Source organism: Limulus polyphemus, unplaced genomic scaffold, assembly GCF_000517525.1.
Source record: "Limulus polyphemus unplaced genomic scaffold, Limulus_polyphemus-2.1.2 Scaffold923, whole genome shotgun sequence".
Lineage (NCBI taxonomy): Eukaryota > Metazoa > Arthropoda > Merostomata > Xiphosura > Limulidae > Limulus > Limulus polyphemus.
The window spans coordinates 111,339-136,704 of NW_013666533.1; the positions used below are offsets into that span (position 1 = coordinate 111,339).

The 25,366-nt window shown below is 33.1% G+C and overlaps 1 protein-coding gene across 4 annotated transcripts in view; it reads right to left on the minus strand.

The window, feature by feature from the left end:
• Nucleotides 1–25,366, minus strand: part of LOC106461263 (TOX high mobility group box family member 4-like) — a 151,084-nt gene that overhangs the window by 53,940 nt on the left and 71,778 nt on the right. The gene's annotated exons all lie outside the window — the stretch shown is intronic.

Here is a 25,366-nt window from a genome sequence, read left to right on the forward strand (position 1 = left end):
TGCGACTGTAGTTTTTTTCCCCAAAACTTTGTCTTCAAAATAAGGGTGCGTCTTATATTCCGAAAAATACGGTATCTTCACACTGCCAATATCTAATTTTTGATCATTTCTAGGTAATCTGATGCTTATGTACATGTATCTTCAAGTTGCCAATATTTAAGTTTAGGTTGTTTTTTTATTGGCTTAATGGCCTGAGTTTTGATCTCATATGACATACTAATAAACGCATTTTTTTTCTTTTTGAGCTATGTTTTTCAATGTATTTTCAAGTTAGCCTAGTCACAAACACAACTAATAATGTTAAAGGTCATATATCGGTAAATATTTTAAATAACATATATATCCATCCATTATCAAAACTGTCTATCGGAAACATTATATAACGTACAGTCTATACAAAGATCATTAACTGGCAAGCGTAAAAACGGTCTTTTTTTGTAAAACAAATAGTGAAATAATCAGTGTTGGATACGGAAAAAAATAGTTCATTACTCATTTCTTCAAAAAAGAAAAAAAAATCATGTTCTTGCATGTTAGCAATTAAAAACATTGCACGTTATATTAATCATTACATATTGCTCGTTACATTTCTTCCACTTGACAACTGTTGCGGCTGTTCCCTACGTATTTAACTATACGTCTGGAAATTAATTTATTGAATATACTTAAGCCTAACTGCACGGCGCAACTAACCAGATAAAAACAAACTTAAGACTTCAGTTACGATGTAGCTTGTGCGAAAGCAAGTTTGTAAGCTGTTTCTGAAACTGATTTTGGCAGTTAGGCAAAGGACAATCATATTTGACTCCCCGTTTAGATTTCTTATTTGCTCAGAAATTAGAAATTGAAATTTACTTTGGCTTTAAAAAAGAAAAACACAACATCAACAACATTAATATAGGTAGGTGTACAGCATAGAGAAGGCAAAGAGACGGACTCGTTTCTTTTCCGCGGAAAGTAACTGTAATATTATTATTCCTATGTACTAACGCGTTGTTATACCCCGTTATGAACAAATATGATATTATCACTGTAACGAGTTATTTAAATAACGTTTTACCCCAAACTCTGGAAATAACTTCATTAAAAAGATTATCATACACTGTAAAAACTTTGTATTATAAATTAATTAACACAAACATCGTCTTATTGTGAACACCACAAGTCGTGCCCCCCCCTCAAAAAAAAACAAAAAACAGACCTGCGTGAACTATAACACAATTATTGTAGCGATATAAACATACACGTTTTATTTTTCTAACAACACAAGTGACGTACGGTGTTCAATTGAAAATTGTTTATTTTAAATACATGGTTGCATTGTGAAGCCACAATTCATGTTGTGTATAATCTTTATATATATTGTGTGATATTCAACACAAAGATTGTGAATCAGCCGACGTATATTTGTATTCTGTTATGTCAACCAACGATGATTGTTGTTTTTCACTTGAACTTATTTTGTAACTGTTCAACCGTTAGACTTGTGTTAATTAGCGTTGGTTTTAGTGTGGACATCCTTCAAACGTAAATAATGATTTTTAAATGAAAACAAGAATATAAAAAACAATCACAAAGCCATTCCAGAAAAACAAAAACAGAAATAACCTAAATAAATTACAAGTAACCAATTTTAGCAATGGATGAGATGTTTCCTTTAAGGGTGTAACTTTGAACTATTTTTAGTAATGTGTTGTAAAGATTCTTGTATCAACAAAAGCTGCACTAAAAAATTTTAGACCACTATTTATAGCGATTAACGCGAAATGTAAAGCTTTATTCCTTTGCTTTTTTAAGCAAGAAGAATAAGACCGTTTTCTACTCAACAGTGTAAGGATCAACGACTCCTATTTTAAAAGTAGGTCAATGTCCGTTTTTCACCTCTAACGCCCTTCCACCTTCTCAACCAGTTCACTGTCGAAGCTGCATTAAATAGCAAGTCAGCTTTTAAAAAATCCAAGCTTGTCATATCTAAAAACTATATAATGCCTATATTTTGAGAACAGTATAACAGCTAATCCACTTTCATCTATATACAAGTCTAATGCATTTTCTTTCTCAAATTTACTGTCAAAATATTGATGAATGTTTCTAAGTCTTTAGTAGTGTTACTTGTTGTATGCTGTTGAGTGAATATACAATTCATAATAACGTATTTTCTGAAAGGTCCTTAAGTACAGAATAAACCTACTATGCTCATCTCTACGTATAAAATTAACAGCGAAGGCGTCTCTTATTTTGCTTACTCACTTATCATTGAAAAGTTTGCTTGTTTTAATTCAATACGTTTTTATTGCAATCAATGCACTGTATAGAGACTCGTTTAAAACATCAAAATTAGCACACGATATACTAGGATTTATTGAAATGCCAAACAAGACGCCCTTCCGATAACAAGTTAATCTGTAGGACAGCTTGGTTAAAGAAAAGTACCATAAATCTTTCCATCATTTTCGGGGACATAAATCTTTTCAGAAACTCCCCCATTTCCTCTACTAGCTGTCCATAACTAAGCATCCCTTTCCTGGGCTTTTCCCCATCTCCTCCTCTTTCCTTCTCCCTAGAATTAATAGTTTAAACGCTGAAAAATAAGTGTTTACTTTAACGCCTCAGTGATATATTTCTTCTGAACTTCATAGAAGCTCTTCTTGCCAAATCCCAGGGGGTCTTATACAAATTAAACATTTGTGTTTATAAGATAACTAACGAATTGCAAATAGTTTGGTAAAAATATTTGGGACTCACGAATTCTATTACTTTCTCTTCAGATATATATATATATTAAATTATTTTATAAATATAGCTTAAGCTGGACTCTAATTGGTATTTTCCTGACGTAATTTACAGGATGACGTTGCGGAATATATTACATACACCCGTGAGTATGAAACAAGTATCCAACTTCAACATTCGACATGAGCGACGTTAATCCTATATGATATACATATGTATGATCTTAGGGCTAATGTATTTTGAAAATTCTTATTACATAGAAATTAATTTTGATGAGGCATACTTATTTAGATATATTAATATGAAAACATTGTTAATACTCAAAGGAAATGTCAAGGCAACCGATGAATATGTTCAATTGAATAACACGTGTCTGTGTGTGTATAATGAAGAGCAACATAGAAATTATATGCAATACATTATCATGAATAAAATGAATGTCACATGTATTATATAACGTCAAAATAAAAAAAAATCGTATTTGCCCATTCATTATACACAACCCTATTATTATATACGTATGTCCCAGCATGTAAGATATTAGAATACAGCACTGACCATCTAGAAGATGTGTTCAAAAGAGATTATGTGAACACAACCAAACTTCATTCATGTTTCACGTGTCGCTATAACTTCAGTAAACCTTCTTTTACGTATTTAAAAACATTTCATAACTAGGGTAACTCATAATGATACATAACTTTATTATTACACTAGTTAAATAAATACAGATAGAAACACAGCTGTATTCCGACAGGAACAGGATATTCTTTAAGGGAGTAAAAGTTTTCACTAGTTAGTCAACAGCAACCACCGCCAACCTTGGGCACCCTATGTCTGACCGAATAGAGGGATTCGGCCGTCACTCTGTGTACTGTACCCTCGGCCCCTAACTGCGGAGCACAATTCTGAGGCAACGCTGGGCGAACGTTGACCCTCGGATGTACAGTCCGGCACGCTAACCACTCGGCCACGCCCGAATCACGAAACAGTGAATAAACTGAATATATATTAATTGTAAATAAACTTTATTTTCAAAACATTGTTAACTAAAATGACTGAAAGTTTTTATCGTGTCAAAACTCTCAATTGTTCGTCTAAAGCGGCAAAAATTTCGCGATAATCAAAACGTTTTAAAAAGGTGATGAACAGTCCAATAAACTTTCATTAATTGTGAATTAAACTACGTTATTAGTCTTAAAAATTACAAAAAACAAAATAGGTGTTAGTATTTATAATGGAACGGGCGTGGCCAAGGTGTCCGCGTGCCGACGTCTAGCGCAGATTGCCACTTAGTAGCTTTGTGCGAATACTTGAAATAAAAAAAACAGACAACGAAACAACCCAACTTAAACAGAACAGTTGAATACTGTCAAAAATACCGAATTAAAATAAATGTCCCCCAAAAATCAATGAGCAGTTTTTACAAAATTAATAAAACACAAAAAACACCCACCCGAAATATGTATGAACCGAGCACTTCTCCAGACTACAACATCATCTAAGTTTTTAGGCTTAACTTCAAAATTAAAGTGGGTCAAATACATCAATAAGTTTGGGAACGCGCGAACTATGCTAGGATAACGGACAAGAAACAGTGGAACACCAGGCGATAACATAAATAGAATATATGAAACACCAGGCGATAACATAAATAGAATATATGAAACACCAGGCGATAACATAAATAGAATATATGAAACATATATATATATACGTCTTGTAATCGAATATGAATGCACCGCATGGATAAACCTGTATGAAACACATATATATATATACGTCCTGTAATCGAATATGGATGCACCACATGGATAAACCTGTATGAAACACATATATATATATACGTCCTGTAATCGAATATGGATGCACCACATGGATAAACCTGTATGAAACACATATATATATACGTCCTGTAATCGAATATGGATGCACCGCATGGATAAACCTGTATGAAACACATATATATATACGTCCTGTAATCGAATATGGATGCACCGCATGGATAAACCTGTATGAAACACATATATATATACGTCCTGTAATCGAATATGGATGCACCACATGGATAAACCTGTATGAAACACATATATATATACGTCCTGTAATCGAATATGGATGCACCGCATGGATAAACCTGGCACAGAAATGCATTACAAACAGTACAGAATTCCTTACTTATGACAACATTACAAAGCACCAAGATCAACATCCTCAGAATTCATTTGCAATTACGTAAATATAGAAACACTATCCACTATCCGATATACTTCTTCATAGCTCACTAATAAACGAACTATTATGTGAAATAGATGGTTACTTCATACATGATGAAGACAGCCCTAAGTATCTCTTCTTAATTAATATTTACATTAGAAATAACCATAAATTAAGGCCACCTCATCATTAGTTTTAAGTTACTACAGAAATATTAAAAAAAAAGGGTATTATCAGGCAGCCGGTAGCACTGCCTATGTAGAGATGGCTCAGATTGCTCATATAAATGGTATTTTAAATATCTCCTCAACAAATCATCAGAACTTTACAATAGTATAGAGTGTTTCCTTTTATAACAATATCTATGTAAACGACTGAACCAAAGGTTCTGCGAATGCCTGCAAGTATCACAGTAAAAACTTTGAATTTCTTGTTCTTCTTTCTTCTGCTTCTAGTCCGGCATGGCCAATTGGTTAGGGCACTCGACTCGCAATCTGCAGGTTGTGGGTTCGAATCCCCATTACACCAAACATGATCACTCTTTCAGCCGTAATAGTCATTCCCACTATTCGTTGGTAAAAAGAGTAGCCCAAGAGTTGGCGGTGGGTGTTGATGACTCTCTCTAGTCTTACAGTGCTAAATTAGGGACGGCTAACGCAGATAGTTCTCGTGTAGCTTTGCGCGAAATTCATAACAATCTTCTGCTTCTTTTTTTTATTACATGATAACTCAAAAAACAAAACAATGGTGTCAACCAATTTCAGTGAGGTGACATAGTTTCAAACTGAGTATCTATCCGCTCTTATAAGTAGTAATTTAAAAAAATCTTAATTCTAATGTAAATGATGTTATTATTACCCCTTGATGTTAGCTTTCTTGCAGAAATTTGGTGTTCCTTTAAAAAGATTAAGTACAGGGTGAAACAGAAATTTCCAGCCAGTAATAGATAAACAATAAATATTACAGTTAGAACCTCATTGTATTTAGAACTTCGTTATAAAATACAACCTTCATATGTATATCGAAACGCTGCATTAAAAACAAGAAACAAACAAATAAAGAAAACTTTTAAAAATGGAAGTAAATGTATGGATGGCTGATATCAATCCTTCAAAAACAATGCAAACAAGATAGTAGGGATGGCAATAATTAACATATAGCAATATATATAACTATTAAATCACAACTGAGCTTAATTTATCCTATTTTTTGTTTGTTAAGATTCTACTACACTGCGTGCCTCTGCTATTATGTAGGGATGATGCAAATGCCATCCCTACTATCTTGTTTATATTGTTTTTGAAGGATTGATATTAGCCTTCCTTACATTTACCTCCTTTTTTGAAAACTTTTTCTTTACTTTTATATCATGCTCTCTGAGAAATTGAAAATTAACGAAAACGTGAAGAATACAATTGGAACTGTTCGCGCTGTGTAAAACTTTCACACTAACGAATAAAGAGAGAGAGTATTCAACATATTAATAGTATTATAATTACCTACATGTACATGACCTTGAAAGGGGTCATAGTAAGTGTATGGATAATCTAGCGAAACTGTGATCTTCTTGTAGTAATTAAACCATTATTATCCTGTAATACACGAGGGGGAGGACAAGGTCAAATGTACTTGACCCTCCAAGGCCTACAAAGACCTAAATCCCGATACAGATAAGAGAGAGAGCATTTACAACAGTGATTTTCTGTTGAATTAGGGCAATTCTTCTGGATAGCCGTTGAAGTGTTCCATTTGGCGTGATGATTATCTACGAGTATTCTGTAGGCTGGAAATATTAATCACTAGAGCAGTTTATTGCATTAGAATACCAAAAAGATGAAGACGAAGATCATAAAAATGAGAATTAAAAAGAAATTATATATGACAGTATTGTTATCCAACACACACACACATTCACACACATATATAATATTCTCCAGAATCTTGAACAACGGCACGAGTTTGTCATGGAAACTGTTCTTAAATTAGCCAATTTCTGATTATTTTTATGGATCTTAGCACACTATATGAGGTATTTATTAGACATATTTTAGGGAACTAAATTTATTTTCGTACTGCATAAAAAATAACAACTGAGATACCAAAACACACTCATGTATATATACATATGTAAAAACATTAGTTCAATGGTTAAGTAAATATTAACATTTAAAGGAAGAACTGCGTTCAAAACATCCAGACCAGACCTGTGATAAAAACTATTTTAAAAACCAAAACAAGCCTTAAAAACTTCAGCAGAAAAAGCTGCCTATATCTTATATCCCACATTATAGTCTGTGTTCTGGTGATCTTTTTAATGTATGCAGCGTTTTTATTGTAGTTGTTAAGACTTGTTTAGATAATATATATATACAGATATAGATGATCGTTGATACGAATACCAGGAAACGTTATCAGAACAACGGTCTACGAGTCATGTAACTCTGGCGCCGAGTCAAGTCACTTCCTCTACAAATCAATCAAAGAACCAATTCATTTTTCGACAAAATCGACATTTGAATGTCATATAACAAATCCTTGACGGAAATACCAATGAAAACGTTATTAAGTTAAACCATTTAATTCAGTGGCTGATACAAATAAATGAGATTGTAAGCATTTCATAGATAAAACATTCCTTCACACATTGCTCTTCTAATATTACATAGATAAAACATTACATGGCACATTGATCTTCTAACATTACATAGATAAAACATTACATGGTACATTGTTGTTTTAACTTTACACAGATAAAACATTACATGGCACATTGTTGTTCTAACATTACATAGATAAAACATTACATGGCACATTGTTGTTCTAACATTACATAGATAAAACATTACATGGCACATTGTTGTTCTAACATTACATAGATAAAACATTACATGGCACATTGTTGTTCTAACATTACATAGATAAAACATTACATGGTACATTGTTGTTCTAACTTTACACAGATAAAACATTACATGGCACATTGTTGTTCTAACATTACATAGATACAACATTACTTGATACATTGTTATTCTAACAATACATAGATACAACATTACTTGATACATTGTTACTCTAACAATACATAGATACAACATTACTTGATACATTGTTATTCTAAAATTACATAGATACAACATCACTTGATACATTGTTATTCTAACATTACATAGATACAACATCACTTGATACATTGTTATTCTAACATTACATAGATACAACATCACTTGATACATTGTTATTCTAACATTACATAGATAAAACGTTACATGGTACATTGTTCTTCTGACATTACATAGATGCAACATTGATACATTGTTATTCTAACATTACATAGATACAACATTACTTGATACATTGTTATTCTAACATTATATAGATACAACATTACTTGATACATTGTTCTTCTAACATTACATAGATACAACATTACTTGATACATTGTTATTCTAACATTACATAGATACAACATTACTTGATACATTGTTATTCTAACATTACATAGATACAACATTACTTGATACATTGTTATTCTAACATTACATAGATACAACATTACTTGATACATTGTTCTTCTAACATTACATAGATACAACATTACTTGATACATTGTTCTTCTAACATTACATAGATACAACATTACTTGATACATTGTTCTTCTAACATTACATAGATACAACATCACTTGATACATATCGTTCTTTTAACATTAAGTACATAAAACATTACTTGATAAATTGTTAGTTTAACATTACATAGGCTCCAAAAAGTTCGTATAGACCTCCAGAGATAAAGTTACAGTGGTCGTTGTAAGGATATTTCATAACTTCAACTCTTTACAGTCGACCTATCTTCATAAGTAAGAACTGTACCATATATGTTTATACACAGATTTTAATTTTTTAACGTGTTTTATTTGTGTATTTATTGCGAAACATTTACTAAGAGATTGAATTTATAAAGTCACAATATAGTCTAGCTATTTACTTTCGTGTAGAAAGGAACTTTGATTTCTGCTTGCTACAAATGTTCTCTGAAGTTCACAAATTTCAGCTTTTCTAAGACTTAATATTTCACAGTATACGAATCATTTTATTGTATACGCTATTGCAACAAAATACCTTTATATTGCTATGTTCGTAACAGTTGTAACAGAGACGTGAACTAAATCAATAATGTGTTCGTCTGTTATGAAAGTTATAAATCATGAAATTCAAGCGCTTTTCTCAGTTAGAGCTCTTTTGAGCGAAATTTCAAGAGTTTCATTACATAGAAACTGGTTCTTAGAACTTCCATGATGGTGTAATGTGCAGTTAACTGAAAATCATGCATATGTATGAAATTCAATCATTGTCATAAAGTTTGAAAAGTAGCAAGGATTTTCTGATTAATTACTGATAAATCTTTTGACAGAAAGTTTGCAAAAAGTTTCAAAATAACTGATGCCTAGTTTTGAATGTGTTTGTTTGTAACAAAGTTTGAAAAAAATGATGGCTAGAAATTCGTATGTCGAACTCTGCTTTTGACAAACGTCTTCGCAACACACACGAAATGAAAGATCTCTTCAGGACCCGCGTGAAGAATATTTGATCTTTTAGTCCATAATAATTTCAAATATCATCCAAATATAAGAGAGTTCTTTTATGAAAATGTGCTAAAGACTGTACATAGTTTTGCGTCATCTTTTGGTTTAGAATACATAAACTGTTTTAGGTAAAGGCAGATCAACATAGTAATCATGTGCGCTTACATCGAACATAAAGTTGTTGTAAGTGCTTTTAGCATGCATATAAAGCAGTGGTTTATGAAGCATAAAGAATACTGTAAACTTCCCACCTAGTTAAACTATATACACACAGGTTGTTGACTATCAGAAGCATAGGTAAAGAGTGAGGACTTGTTATCTCTGTTATACAGTCCTCAAAATCAAATTACGATAAATTTTCCCACATTTGCTGCTAGAACGAAAGAGGAGTCGCTTTCGGTTTAATGAAATATTTTAATAATTTGGTATCCATAAAATATATCACATAGAATATCAGAGAAGTTAGTGAATTGTTAACAGTTATACGGTTACAAACCAATTGTTTTAAAAAATGGAAATGAAGTACATGGATGAATCTCAAATTAATTCCATCTAACAACAACTTCAAGTAGTTGTTGATTTTTTTCCTTACGTGTTCCATTAGCGAAACAAGATTTGACATAAAGAAAAATGACAAAGAATTATGAAAGACTTTGGTAACCAATAAATAAAATGAACGAAAAATGCTAAACTAATTAAGATTTTCAAATTGTTTTTTTATGTATTGTTCATCAACATTTGATTGCAGCTCAGTAGAAAAGTAATTAAATGTTTCCAAAAAAAGTGTAATAATGGCATTTTAAATATTTTATTTTAAAAGGATGAAAAGTTCTCATTAATAAAGTTCCGAAACATTTAGAAAGCAGCGTTACGCATGTAAATTATCAAAACACAAACAAGATTGTGCAGGGAAGCTCTCCATGATGGTTATTATCATACACACAAACAAGATTGTGCAGGGAAACTCTCCATGATGGTTATTATCATATACACAAACAAGATTGTGCAGGGAAATGATAATAACCATCATGGAGAGTACACACAAACAAGATTGTGCAGGGAAGCTCTCCATGATGGTTATTATCATACACACAAACAAGATTGTGCAGGGAAGCTCTCCATGATGGTATTATCATACACACAAACAAGATTGTGCAGGGAAGCTCTCCATGATGGCCATTATCACACACACAAACAGGATTGTGCGGGCAAGCTCTCCATGATGGTCATTATCATACACACAAACAAGATTGTGTAGGGAAGCTCTCCATAATGATCATTATCATACCCACAAACAAGATTGTGTAGGGAAGCTCTCCATGATGGTCATTATCATACACACAAACAAGATTGTGCAGGGAAGCTCTCCATGATGGTCATTATCATACACACAAACAATATTGTGCAGGGAAGCTCTCCATGATGGTCATTATCATACACACAAACAAGATTGTTCAGGGAAGCTCTCCATGATGATCATTATCATACACACAAACAAGATTGTGCAGGGAAGCTCTTCATGATGATCATTGCCATACACATAAACGTTCATAAATACTTCTGTGAACATTACACATACCAAATGTGTATCCACACACGTAATAATTTATTTTATACAAAATTGTTGAGAAAAGATTTATCTTTACGAAGAATTAAAAAAAGAAAAACAAAACAAAAATAATAATAATAATATTTTATAAAGATATTTAATTTTGCAAAATGTTATTAAATATAAGGAATTGTTATGTTAGTTACTACTCGAGAGTCAAGTTCACGAGATGTAAATTAAATTACTCTCATTGTCATTATGGGTAGTTTTCTGTTCATGTCCTTTAATATAATCCTCCTGTATTTAAGAGTTAACTCTTGGTTAACGGTGGATCGTAAATATCTAGGCTTAGCCTTTTTTTTCTCTCTCTCTCTCTTGTTTCTTGTAATGACAAACGATCTGGATCTTGCCAATGGAAGAACTCTAGTACACATTGTATTCCAGAAGCAAGTCTGGTACTGTTTAAACTTTTGTTCTTCTACACCTAGTAACCCACTGGAGGGGATCCACCAAGTTGTTTGTTTTGTTTTCCCGATGTCCTGATGAAATCTGACGACTTTTATAATGGATAGTAGTACCAATCTTTTAGTTAGATATGTTTAGTGAAGTTAGATCTGGTTTACTGCTGGAAGACATCTTTGAAGTCTGATGTGTCACAAGTTTGATAAGGGTTTTGGCACATAGTTATAGTTAGCCTGTGTCTTGTCTGGGATAAGATGCGTTACAATCGTTGAACCTGTTAGAAACAAGATATTATGTACTCAGTTATCACTAACAAACTTTGAGTATTTCATCAGGTCTAGCAGCTTTTCTAGTTTTAGTTGGTTCTTCAAGGCTTTAAATATTTCTACTTTTGTTGGTGAACTGGTGACAACATTCTTTGTGGATTTTGCTGGAGTGATGTTGGTCTTTTCAACAGGCAATAGTCGATTGAATGTCTCCTGGAAATGCTTGCCTCATCTTCACAACTGTACTGCTTCCCTTATGATCGTCTTACCTTCTTTGTCCTTTATTGGTTTCGACAGACTTCCACTTCTGTCTGACAGAGCTCTGGTGATTCGGTAAAATGCCCCCAGTTCTCTGTTGTCTAAGGTTTCTTCTGCTATTGTTGCAAGGTCGAGCAAAGATAGATCATTATGAAAAATGTCTGGGTACACCCATATACACGATAAAATAAACTGGGCCTATAAAGACCTAAGTGTCTGTAGAGAAACTTTTGTGAAAGAAACAATAAATATAGAACAAAGAGTACGAAAAAGAAGTGTCATAATGTAGTTACTTGTGTGCAAAACTTAAAATATGTTGGAATTTAAAAATACTAAAAAAAGCACGCGACTAGAAGACAGTTTTTTGTTTTGTTTTAGAGATGTGCATGAAATAAGGACTTTTTTTTAAATGATGACGAAGTATAAGAATAACTTTCCTTATTTGCTTCATTAGAAATATCCCTTATAATTTTTAGCATTTAACTTAAATCCTCAGTACAATTTCCATTTTCTGAAACAAAACGAGTTGCATGCATACACTGTTGCAATTATCTAAAAATCTAGGATAACTACCTAATATTTAGAACAGGTCTTTAAATAAAAACAAACAAAAAACGTATTAGCATAGTTTTCAGGAAGCGTAATAAAAATGTGAGAAGATCAAGGGGACGTATAAGAGAATTAGAGATATTTTATAATTATCGATCTCTGATTTTTCTTTCTCGTGGACTTAATTGATCTCATAGTCCCAGTAAAATTATATATATAATTAACACATACCAGCCTTCATACTGATGCAATAAAAACAGACTCAGTCCTGAAAGTTGTTAAGTTAAAACAACACACGCTACTACACGTTCTCTTACTTTTGAAACTTTTGTTTGGGTTTCATCTCTACATAAAAGGGATTATTGTTTACACATCACAAGTTCTTCGAGAAAAATCATAAATGCTTATCCAGTAAATGGTTTGTGTTCTACGTTTTTCTCTTGAACTCAATCATCATTTTCTTTCAAATTGTATAAGATTTTTTCCGAAACACACACACACACACATATATATGTTGAGTCTGTTTTGACTGACGTATATACGTTTTATCAAAATCAGTTTATATATTTCTTACAATTCCTGGATATCGTACAGCACCATAAAAGAAACACAAATCTTCAAATAATAAAATACTGACTAAGTAACATGAATATGAACATAATTTCACTTGTTATATAACTCCAGGATTTAACTAACTTGATGCACCTAAGTTATTACCGTTTCGATAATCCAGAATTTTGATTTATCCCTGACATTCTAAAACTCATCACTCGAGTGATTCCCTCGCAACAATAAATCCTTTAAATAACTATTTGACAAATAGCCTATGGAATAGTTCAAAACTCCAGTAAGTAACAGAACCAATTGTTTCTTGTTCTTAAAGAAATTAACTGTAAAAGTTCAACCACTAAAATAGTAATTAAAAAGATTAAAATACGCCCCTCCCCCCACAAACACACCGTGTCTATCACCATAACATGGTTCTTATACTGAGTAAGCTGCTTACTGATACATCTCCTCGACATCAACAATCTTACTGTACAACACCCATTATAAGTGTAATCACGTGAAATTTTATCATCAACTGTAACATATACTACATCATATAATTACAGGATGACATGTATAATTTTACAGGTCTATCTACATGCTATTTTAACACACTTTATATTACGCCCTAACTGATAGGAAACACCCTAACACCCATCATTCCTTTTAAATATATTTTGTTTTTAAAATGAGTCAGCCTTGCAGGGAAAGATAGAACATGGGAAAGAGATCAGACTTCAAATTAGCAAAATATACCTGCTGTGTTCACTAGACTTTCCTCAATTAATCTATATCATACTGTTTCCAAATAAATAGAACGACAGCAAACAGACGAGGCAGGTTCACACCATGAGCAAAGTGTGCAGTTTTTCTCAAATTCTTTCAAACGGAAGTCCCTAATAAGATTTGCTTCAGCATGCTTTCCACTGTCTCTGAGAGTGAGTTTTTAACTCAACTGAAATGTCATTCTACTACAACAGAAAACACAAACTCTCCTATGAAAACTTTTATTCACACTTCGTTCAACAGACTCCCTGCTTTCATTCTGTTTTAACCATATGCATGTTTTTCTCTGAGGATTTGAGACACATTTAAAAGTCATGAAAGAGTAAATGTGTATTTACTTATATTTATCTTCTAGTAAACATGGAATATGTATATTTAAAGATGATATGTGTAAAAATCTACTTTAGAAAATTATACGCGTTCCTATTATAATTTGATTACATTTTGTAATACGTGATGTGTTTGAATACCATTAAGTTTACCTGTCTATCCATTCATCAAGTTTCCTTGTCTATCCTTTCTTTTTTCTTTATCTGAAGTTAAGTACAAAGCTACACAATGGGCTCTGTTCACCACGGGTATCGAAACCCGGTTTCCAGTGGTATAACTCTGCAAAGGGGTTTCTTATCTATTCATCTATTTATTTATATTTAATTCAGTTTCTTTGTTTGTTTCAAAAGTTTCGCGCAAAGTTCCACACAATATTTATCTGTTCTTAATTTTCAGTTAACATACTGACGGAGGTTATTTAATCAGTAGTATCCATCACAAATTCTTGGGCTAACCATGTCTAATCAAATAGTGTGATTCGATTGTCACTCTTATAATGCACTTACAACTTCAAAATTCTAAACGCGTTTTTAAGGTATCCGATTTATAGTTTCAGCCCACTTTTTAAAAACAGTTACATATATATGTACGTCATTTGCATATATAATTTTGCTAATTTCGTTGTAATAATATATTCTATAGAGTTAAACGTTCGATTTGTAAAAACAAAAACGAAACTCTAAATAATCGTGTTTAATTTGATTGTAAGATTGACTGTTCATCATTCAATATTAAATCTTGAGAGAAATGTCGTAAAAAATAGGAATTTTGATCTGACTGTACTTAAGACACTAATTATAATTAATGTTGTTGTTCTTTTGTTCCAATATTACATTTCAAACGTAATCTTTAAAACACAATTTTCGTGAAATCAGTAACTGGCTCAACTACGAAGAACTGTTTTGATTATTCAGAAAAAATCGCAAAAAGAAATTCATATGCAATACTTTTTAACATCGAACATATATATCTATTCATGCGAATATATTACTGTATTTTAGTTCAATTAAACTAATTGGATCCGAAATTTAATACTTTTATGAAAAATGGTGTCCGTAATGGTCTAGAGACGATAAATTAAACTCAAGAATAATAATCAAAAGTCCTTTCTCGTTTCACGTGCTCGTCCATCAATTCCTACCACCACACCCCCAACCTGTCAAACAGCCCCACAATACCACACTGAGAAGCATCAAGTAAAGTAAAGAGAGCATTCGTTACAGTAATCTGGTTGCCTAGCGGAACAATCAACTTCTGCACATTAAGGACAAAATGGCTGAAATTAGAAATGTTAGGGTACATAAATGTTAAGAGTTAGTCAACTGCGTATGCAGAACGATACTGCAACAGTGGCGCTGTGATTAACGGACTCCTTAAATCCTTTTGACGGCGTTTTAATGAAAGCTTACATGGAAATGATTAGCAATTTACTAATCCATTCAAGTACAACATCTCGTTTCTTAGTTTAAAGCTAAATTTTTAAATTAGATTGTACGTTAGCACGCATAAATTGTGTTATGTATGTAAATATACTTTTTGAAGGATATCGATGTCTATAGAACACGTTGAACTGATTAGTATTTACTTCTTTACCAATTAAATATTATCTTCTGCAGTCTCATTACTTACTTATGAGTTACTCTACAAATAATCTCTTTATCGGAACGCTTTAACATTTAAAGCCAAAAACTGTGGCACATTTAAGGTATGCCCAAAGAGATAAAACCAAGCACTGTAACACAGTTAAGGTACGCCCAAACGGTTAAAACCAAGAACTGTAACACAGCCAAGGTATGCCCAAACAGATAAAACCAAGAACTGTAACATAGTTAAGATATGCCCAAACAGATAAAATCAAGAACTGTAACATAACTAAGATATGCCCAAACGGATAAAACGAAGAAATGTAATACAGTTAAAGGATGCCCAAAGAGATAAAACCAAGCACTGTAACACAGTTAAGGTATGTCCAAAGAGATAAAACCAAGCACTGTAACACAGTTAAAGTACGCCTAAAGAGATAAAACCAAGAAGTGTAACACAGTTAAAGTACGCCCAAACAGATAAAACCAAGCACTGTAACACAATTAAGGTATTGTTGCGTCAGCGAGGTCACGTGACTGGTGTCACGCCACTCCTTCTCTCGAACCTTCGGGAATTGTCGGGAGATTACTAGATATAGGGTAGTCTGGTATATATAAGATGGTCACAACGTGACGGTATCAATGTGTATGTAGGTAGTGAGTAATTGAACTGCAGTCAGAAAGTATTGTTGAAGTTAACGTTCGTTGTTATAGCGTTTGTTATAGAGCGACTGTTGAAAATAAGTGTATCGGTAAAGTTATATTCAGAAAGAATAAACCAGTTTTATTAAGAGAGGACTTGTGTCGCTAAAGTTTCGTGGGAACGAAGTTACGGAAAATTAATTAACGACTGGAGGCGTAACAGTATGCCCAAACAGATAAAACCAAGAAGTGTAAACAGTTAAAGTACGCCCAAACAGATAAAACCAAGCACTGTAACACAATTAAGGTATGCCCAAAGAGATAAAACCAAGCACTGTAACACAGTTAAGGTATGCCCAAAGAGATAAAACCAAGCACTGTAACACAGTTAAGGTATGCCCAAAGAGATAAAACCAAGAAGTGTAACACAGTTAAAGTACGCCCAAACTGATAAAACCAAGCACTGTAACACAGTTAAGGCATGCCCAAAGAGATAAAACCAAGCACTGTAACACAGTTAAGGTATGCCCAAAGAGATAAAACCAAGCACTGTAACACAGTTAAGGTATGCCCAAAGAGATAAAACCAAGAAGTGTAACACAATTAAAGTACGCCCAAACAGATAAAACCAAGCACTGTAACACAGTTAAGGCATGCCCAAAGAGATAAAACCAGGAACTGTAACACAGTTAAGGCATGCCCAAACAGATAAAACTAAGCACTGTAACACAGCTACAGGATATTGTAAGAGAAAAATGTCTGAAATATGGCTATTTAAAGTGTGTCCTAATAGATAAACCAATACTTATAGGAAAAAAAAATATCGCTAAAAAAAGGCTAATTAGGGCTGGCTACTGAACTCGAAGAAAGGAACCAAAGAGGATATGGATGGAAGTGGAATTATCATTTGATCCCTACATAGAGAGTGCTAGCATACTATCCGATAACAAGTTTTATGATATAGAACGCCTTGGTTGACGGAGTACTGAGTTTATTGAATGCAACGTGAACTCCCACTAAGAACAGTGTTTAATAACCTGTCAGTTATACTCTTACTGAAGACCTAGTAAATAATAATGTGATATAACTTATTATCAGTTTCAGTGTGAAGTTATATTACATATATCTAGTACTGAAGATAAAGTCGACAACTGTGATAGGGTTATGGTAAGTCCAAACATATAGTGCTTAATGTTATGATACATTCTCTAAAAGATAAAGCACAGAACTGTGATAGGATTATGATAACTCCAAACACAGAGAGCCAAAACTTGTGATACATGTCCTAAAAGATGAAGCATAGAACTGTGACAGGGTTACAGTAACTCCAAACTCACATAGCCAACATTTGTGATACATATTCTAAAAGATAAAGCAAAAAACTGTGATAGGGTTATGGTAAGTCCAAACACATAATGCCAAAAGTTGTGATTCGTGTTCTAAAAGATAAAGCATTGATTGTGACAGGATGCATCCTAAGTGGCATATTAATAAAGTTATATTACAAGTTTTTATAAATCATTTAATATATATAAATATAATAATACTGTCTGTTGTCTGTTTTATGTCCATGTAACTACTTCGCAGGGTGTGAATGGATCTACACCAAATTTGGCATGAAGGTTTATTGGGTCCATGATGAGATATGTGTAGATTTGCAGTTTCACATTTTGCGTTTTACAGTTTTTATGGACGTTTTTTACAATTATATATAAGGGAAGCAACTTTTGATGTCTTAAGATAACCTTTCATTAATTATGTATTTACATAACTTCCGTCCAGGGGACGAGTACTCCAGCTAGTAAATAATACATTTAAGTTTTATCAATGAAGTATTTCATCGACATTAGTTAAGGTTATTTTTTCTTTAATTTTCAGATAGTCTTGCCAAAAACGTAAAACTAAAAGTCACCACTAATAATTTAAACAAACATATTGCCATTTGCACATTACACAATGACACGCGTCTGCCAAAAAAAGGGTTCATTTTAATTATGAAATGAACTAAAGGAATTAAGTTACACACATTTTAATATGACAAAAAAATAAATAAGCAAAGTGAGATTTTGAAAGAGGTGTGGAACTCTCTTTTGTGATCCACTTTGACATTCCAGTCGGAAGACTAGGAACGCTAATGCCTTGTATCCTCAAGAGACGGAACGTCGTTCCGGACCTTTCTGTCAAATTTTAACCCCTGCGTATTTCCTATGAATATTTCAGTCAGTGAAGCATAAAGAAAGAAAAACAGTATATATCTAAACATGCATAAAACAACAGGTACATGAAACTTCAAGTCTTGGGTTATGAAACCCACTCCATCCTAATAGCAAGAATAAACTTAATTAGTACTGTGTTTACATATAACTTGCTGATTATTGTACACGACTCACCAATTCCTTTCATTCTTCACACACACACACGAAACCACGCACATATAAAATTAGCCAGTTTACGTTTACCTATATTCAACTTTATTATTTATTAGTTATTAAAATTAAATTTAAGAATTTTGTTATCGTATATCGAGGAATTGAGGGCCACCAAACAGCATTGTGTGTACTTATATGTATAGGACTACGCACCGAGAAGTATACAGGAATTTGTCATGACACTATGAATGCTATCATTCCATTATTATTTCTTCCATATTTTAAATATTCTTCTGCGCAGGCCTTTTCATAAAAAAATATGATGAGATAAATACGTAGACAAGAAGATATCAACCTTTTTTTTTTTTGTTGGCGAATCAAAATTTATAAACTATGACTGTAGATTTCCCTCGTGTTTCGTTAGGCAAGTGATAATTGGTCTAATTCAAGACATGACTCCATTCGAAACATACATCACTTGTCCTGAATTTTAATACTTTGTTAATAAATTCTTCGCCTCGACGTCTATTTTACTTTTAATGCACTAAATTATTCCTTTTTTGTGGCAGATGTACTACAGGGTGTCCGAAAAGTCTAGAACCATAATGTGATGTGCATCTCTTCTAAATTTCAGATATCTGACTGATTGTGCCGCTGTCAAAGCATAAAAAGGTCGAGTTAATCCTGCTGTTAATCCAAACTTGTTTCGAATTACACGGGCAGCATGTGCAACACATTCTGTAAAATTCGGTGAAGTGCTTATGGTTCCAAACTTTTCGAACACAGTGTATATAGAGTATGTGTGTCTTTTTTAAGGGATTTGTAGCAGTATATTTAATCTAGGTTCATTATCAACTAATAAAATCGTAGATTGTTAGAGCCACGTATCAATATTCTCTAATTCTCGAAATTTCTGTTTATTTTCACAAAACCACCTGAAGTGAGAGATGACCAGTTTAACAGAGTATATACTGTACATGCCATGATAATTGTTTTTCCTATATATATATATATATATATATATTAATTAGTAATATATATATACGGTAGTTTTTAAAACTTCTTCATCTTTAAAATTTCACTTTCAGATATAATTTATATGTTCCCAATAGTTATAGTTGCGTACCCCCAATGGGGCATGCCGGTTTAGAGACAAATTTTACAACAGCAAATATCACTATTGGGTTTTACAAAATACATATTACCCTATAATGGCTAATGCCACCGTTAAAATGGCTGAGTACGGTAGTTTTAAACAATACCAACTGTGTTACGTTTTTGTGTTTCGTGTATCTTATAGAAGACGTCTAACTTTCAAGTTGTTTGTTTGTTTGTAATTAAGCACAAAGCTACACAATTGGCTATCTGTGCTCTGCCCACAACGGGTATCGAAACCCAGATTCTAGCGTTATAAGTCCGCAGACATACCGCTGTGCCACTGGGGGGCCTTTCAAGTTGAAACATCTGTGTTGTTCTTTCGGTTTTATAATTTGTAATGTGAGCGTATGAACAAACAGGTACTATTGTAGTGTATATTAGGTATTCACAAAAGTGAAACGTTTAACATTATGACTCGTCTGTTCAAATATATTTATTTTTAGTTCCATTTTACATACTACCGTGGTTTTTATAAATTTCTTTATGTTATACTTTTCGTTATGCTGTTCAACATGTAGACTCCATATTCACTTGTCATCGAGCGTCACCTATTCGGGATTAAAGTACTTGAAACTTTCTTAATGAGATATCTAATCACGTCACGATTTATCCTCGTAACAACACCAACAAATGAGGTAGCAATAAAGGAGTACATACCTTTCTTGATTTTAAAGTTAGCTTCAAATCTTATAAACAGTAAATTGTTAGAAAGGAGCATCCTATACTTTGTACATCTATATATATACACACAACGGCGATAAAAACCCACAAAAAGACTCCCCATTTATGTAAGTCACGTAAGAGATGTGATGTGAAGGAAGTAAGGCAAGTATTTTTCTACCAAGTTATTGAAAAACATGTTTTTATTTGTTGTTATTTATTTGTGTAGAAACCATTTTTTAAATGTCGTGTATAATATAATGACGTCAAATGTTAATTATTTTATGGTCTTGTTTTAAACAACAAAGACAAACACACATTTACAAAAAACATGAGCAAACTAGGCATGAGGGAACAATGAGTCATCTAGCTATCTCATTACCGGGTATATATACAGTGTATTTATAAAGAGAACGCGAGCAAGATGGAGTCTAATGACGTACGGATTTCACGTGGTCTCAACTAGTGGGTCCAGTGGGAGAATAGCTGATATCGGCAGCCACTGTAAACGTACACAATGGAGATATACAGAACTTGGATGAGAGCGACAGTTTTGGGTGGGGAGCAGTACATTCAAATATGTTACTCTTAGGCTCTACTGTGTCATAAAAATCTCTGTAGTGGTGTCATAAAATTTTTGTTGGTTGATCAGCGACAACTGAGGGATCTTATATAAAACAGAGTGAGGACAACAGAAATGAAAAAGGAAGGGAGAGAAAGAATGGGCAATAGATTGCTAGCTTCCCTCCCCCCAAACCACGTACAATGTTACTTCTCATGCATTCTATTACCGATTTGTTTTTATACTCTTCATTACCAGTGGCCTTCACACACACACACACATATATATATTCAATAATTTTGTATTTTTGTCCGTTACAACAGCGAATGTATTTGTCTGTTTGTTGAATTTTGCGCAAAGCTGCTTTAGGGTTGGCTATATATCTTCGTTGGCAGCCTCCAATTTAGAAGTGATATATTAGAGGAAATGCATCTAGCTAGTCACTGTCAGTTCTTGGGCTACTCTGTACCAACAAATAGTAGGATTAACCATAACATTATAATGCCCCCACAGTTGAAAGGATTCGGTGATAGGATTCGAGCCCGTGACCCACAGAACGCCCTAAACCACCAGGTCATGCCAAACTTTCACTGAATATTAAGAACTGATAAAACAATTGGATGAAATCCCTTATTTTCTGTGTGAAATACACAGAAGACACCAATAGTAATTAGTGGGATTAACTGCAATATTATGTGCAAGTCATACATTCTTAGAAACTCTGCAACCAACAAAGTCATGGATACACAAACATTTTGGTTCATAAAGTGTTCATAAAAAAAAATCAAAATGCCGTGGGCTCAACCAGTTTAATTATAGACTTAATTTACTAATAGTTCAAATGTTATACTTTATCTACACAATGTCTTTTTATTCCTGTATATTGCTCTGAATACAATAACACTATTGAAAATCCCCATGAATGACAAATGTGTTAAATGTTATCGACCTTGATCTAACCAATAGATGTAGCGTTTTGTTTTTGTTTTTGTGTGCAAACAGTGATTAAACAACTCATAGTGTGATATAATTGGCGCATAAACTTAAAAGCAAACAGAAGATTGAGGTTACTCAACTGTGTGTCGTTCAAGCAAGGGTTTAGAATCAAGAATTACATCAGGTTAACTGAGTACAAAGTATCATTTTTAAAGGCAAAGCTACATAACGGGCTATCTGTGCTGTGCCCATCGAAACCCGTTTTTTTAGCATTATAAGTCTTCAGACTTACTGCTGAGCCATTGGAGGGATAAAATCGCTACAAATAATTAAGTACTGGAAGTGTAGGAGTAAACGAAGAAGAATCCATTAAGTGGATCTCGACTACAAAGCCTAAGTCCTTAGGTGCCTTTATGCTATACAACAGCACTAAAATAGTAACTGATAACTGCTGCATATTCCCATAAAGTTTCTTATTTAAATCTTGTCTAGTTATACTTTGACGATTAAGAAAGTAATAAAACATGAAATACTCATATATTTTTCTCCATCTTAAAGCATTGAATCCAAATCTACTTATACATAGGTATCTTCAAGAAAGTATACGCTTTAAAAAGTTAACTACAGTGTGGTCAAATGTTTGTTCTTGTATGCGATCTTTGATGATCAGGGTTGGATGATGAATGTAACATTTATGCTTGTATGTTTCGAAAATGAAAATTTCAAACTTAACGGTATCTTATGCATAGGAGGGCTAATGAAGACCCCTAGTGGTAAAAATAATCACCTCTAATTTTGAACTATTTTAGAGGGAAGACAACTAGACAGCAGCAATCGCCGCCATAAGGGCTAGTGTGGCGGCATATTGAACCGAATACTGGAGCTGACTGTGATATGTTATGAACTAACCCACAGCTGAAGGTGTGGAGCCTGTTTAGCGTCAGAACGTATCGAATCCCAGATCCTGAGATCCGCATCTCGACGTGCTAACCAATTTCCCACGCCAAGCCCACTTATATGTTTAGTGCCACTTCCTGTTAAGAAGATAAAAACATCTGATCACCATTAATATTTTAATATCTGAAGTTTATTTGTCACAATCTTCTTCATGGAAGTATTGAAGATTTTCAAAACCCAATTCTGTGAAAGAGATTATTAGAAATATCGAATGTATTATATTTACAAATTAGCATATATCAAATACATGCGAATAAAATTAGGAAAAATGTTATTTGCTAGTAAAGGATAAAAGACAATTTACATTGAATACATGAATTACACAGGTACGAAAAAAGTGATAATGTAGCAATTTTCAGTTAATCATCATGACGTGCATTTCTGCCCAGTTTTGGCCTCAAAGCTGACATTTACGTACAGTGGAAGGTGTGTAAAAGGTTATCAAGATGAGTTGTTTAAGTTTAACCTCGCCTCACTTCGCATAAACTTGTTGCAATGAAAGCAGTTGTTTTGTGGAACAAACAAGCACGATAGACAATGGATGAAGACTTTGAATACCATTCTTAATAAAATGCAATTAACCCTCAGTAACATACAATGTTAATGAAATGAAGCTATTCCTTCAAGTTCAAGTTGATAAACTTACAGAAATAGGGTTTGCCTGTTTATAGATAAGCACAAAGCTGTACAATGAGCTATCTGTAATGTGCCCACTACGGGTATCGAAACCAGATTTTTAGCGTCATAAGCCCACAAACATGCCGCTGAACCACTGGGGGGGGGGATTTGGGAATAGGGATTGACTAATCTTATTGCTCTGGTTAGATTTCTCGTAAAAAGCAATAGAGGTGAACTAGTGAGAACCATATTTTTGTTCAGGATTATTCTGAAGTAACGTCCAACTTCAGTTAATATCCTATGGTGAATGACCTTAATCTTATATCGTTGCCCCTTTTCGAGTACTAATGCATGTGTACCCAGAATAATCTAACAGAGCCCTACCAGAAATTGCTGTTGTATAGTAACACATGCTATGTTTCTATGATTTATAGTTAAAACTCTGTCTATCTAAGCCGAACGTACATTGCATGGTTGAAAACACATTATATATATTAACATATTAATGACACTTAAAAAGTTTTAAAATGGGTAGCATAATAAGCTAACTTAAACAACGAGAACCTGCATTACGTGATTGATGAATCAGACACTAAACTATTTTGGTAAACAGCGAGGTTTAGAATACGTACACGTCATCGTATCTGTTAAATACCAAGCGTAAATAGTGAATAAATATAACGTTCGTGTGCATGTAAATGTTGTTGTACGAAAAGTAAATGAATAGAATATTGTCATAATAAAAAACACAAACAAACATAAATTATTCAAACGGAAAACTGTTACGAAACATGCATTTTGTAGTGTTTTACATGTTTTAGTATTGCATTTATTTTACCTTGTTATAAAATAACCTAACAATTTACAAATACGTTCACAATCATTATTAATAATGATACAGTCTGATAACTTATTTGTTTACTTTAGACGTAAAAGATATAATTTATTTTCATTTATTGTATAGAAAATGTTTAAATTTGGGTATACTCCAAGACCAGAGTCAGAATACGGTCAACAAGTTTGTTACACTACTTTGTGCTGAACATTTCAGATATTTTGTTTTGAAAAGTGATATTAATATATGGGGTGTTAAGGTTACTGTTGTTATTTTTTAGCGCAGAGCTACACAATGGACTATTTGTGATCTATTCACCAAGGGGAATCGAACCCTAGGTTTTACCGTTGTAAGTCCATAAACGTTCCACTGGCCCACCGAACGACAGGGTGTTAAAGGAAGTGCATAGATAAAATATAAGACAATTCACTTTCCCTTATACGGTTTCTATACACCAGTGTGAGCTTCTCAGAAAATTAAATAAGGGAAAGAAAATCCCATTCATTTAAAGGAGACGGTTAAAGACAAGAGTAATAAAGTATGAAACTAATGCAAGTTTGTAGTTACATTTAAAGACAAGAGTAATAAAGTATGAAACTAATGCAAGTTTGTAGTTACATTTAAAGACAAGAGCAATAAAGTATGAAACTAATGCAAGTTTGTAGTTACATTTAAAGACAAGAGTCAATAAAGTATGAAACTAATGCAAGTTTGTAGTTACATTTAAAGACAAGAGCAATAAAGTATGAAACTAATGCAAGTTTG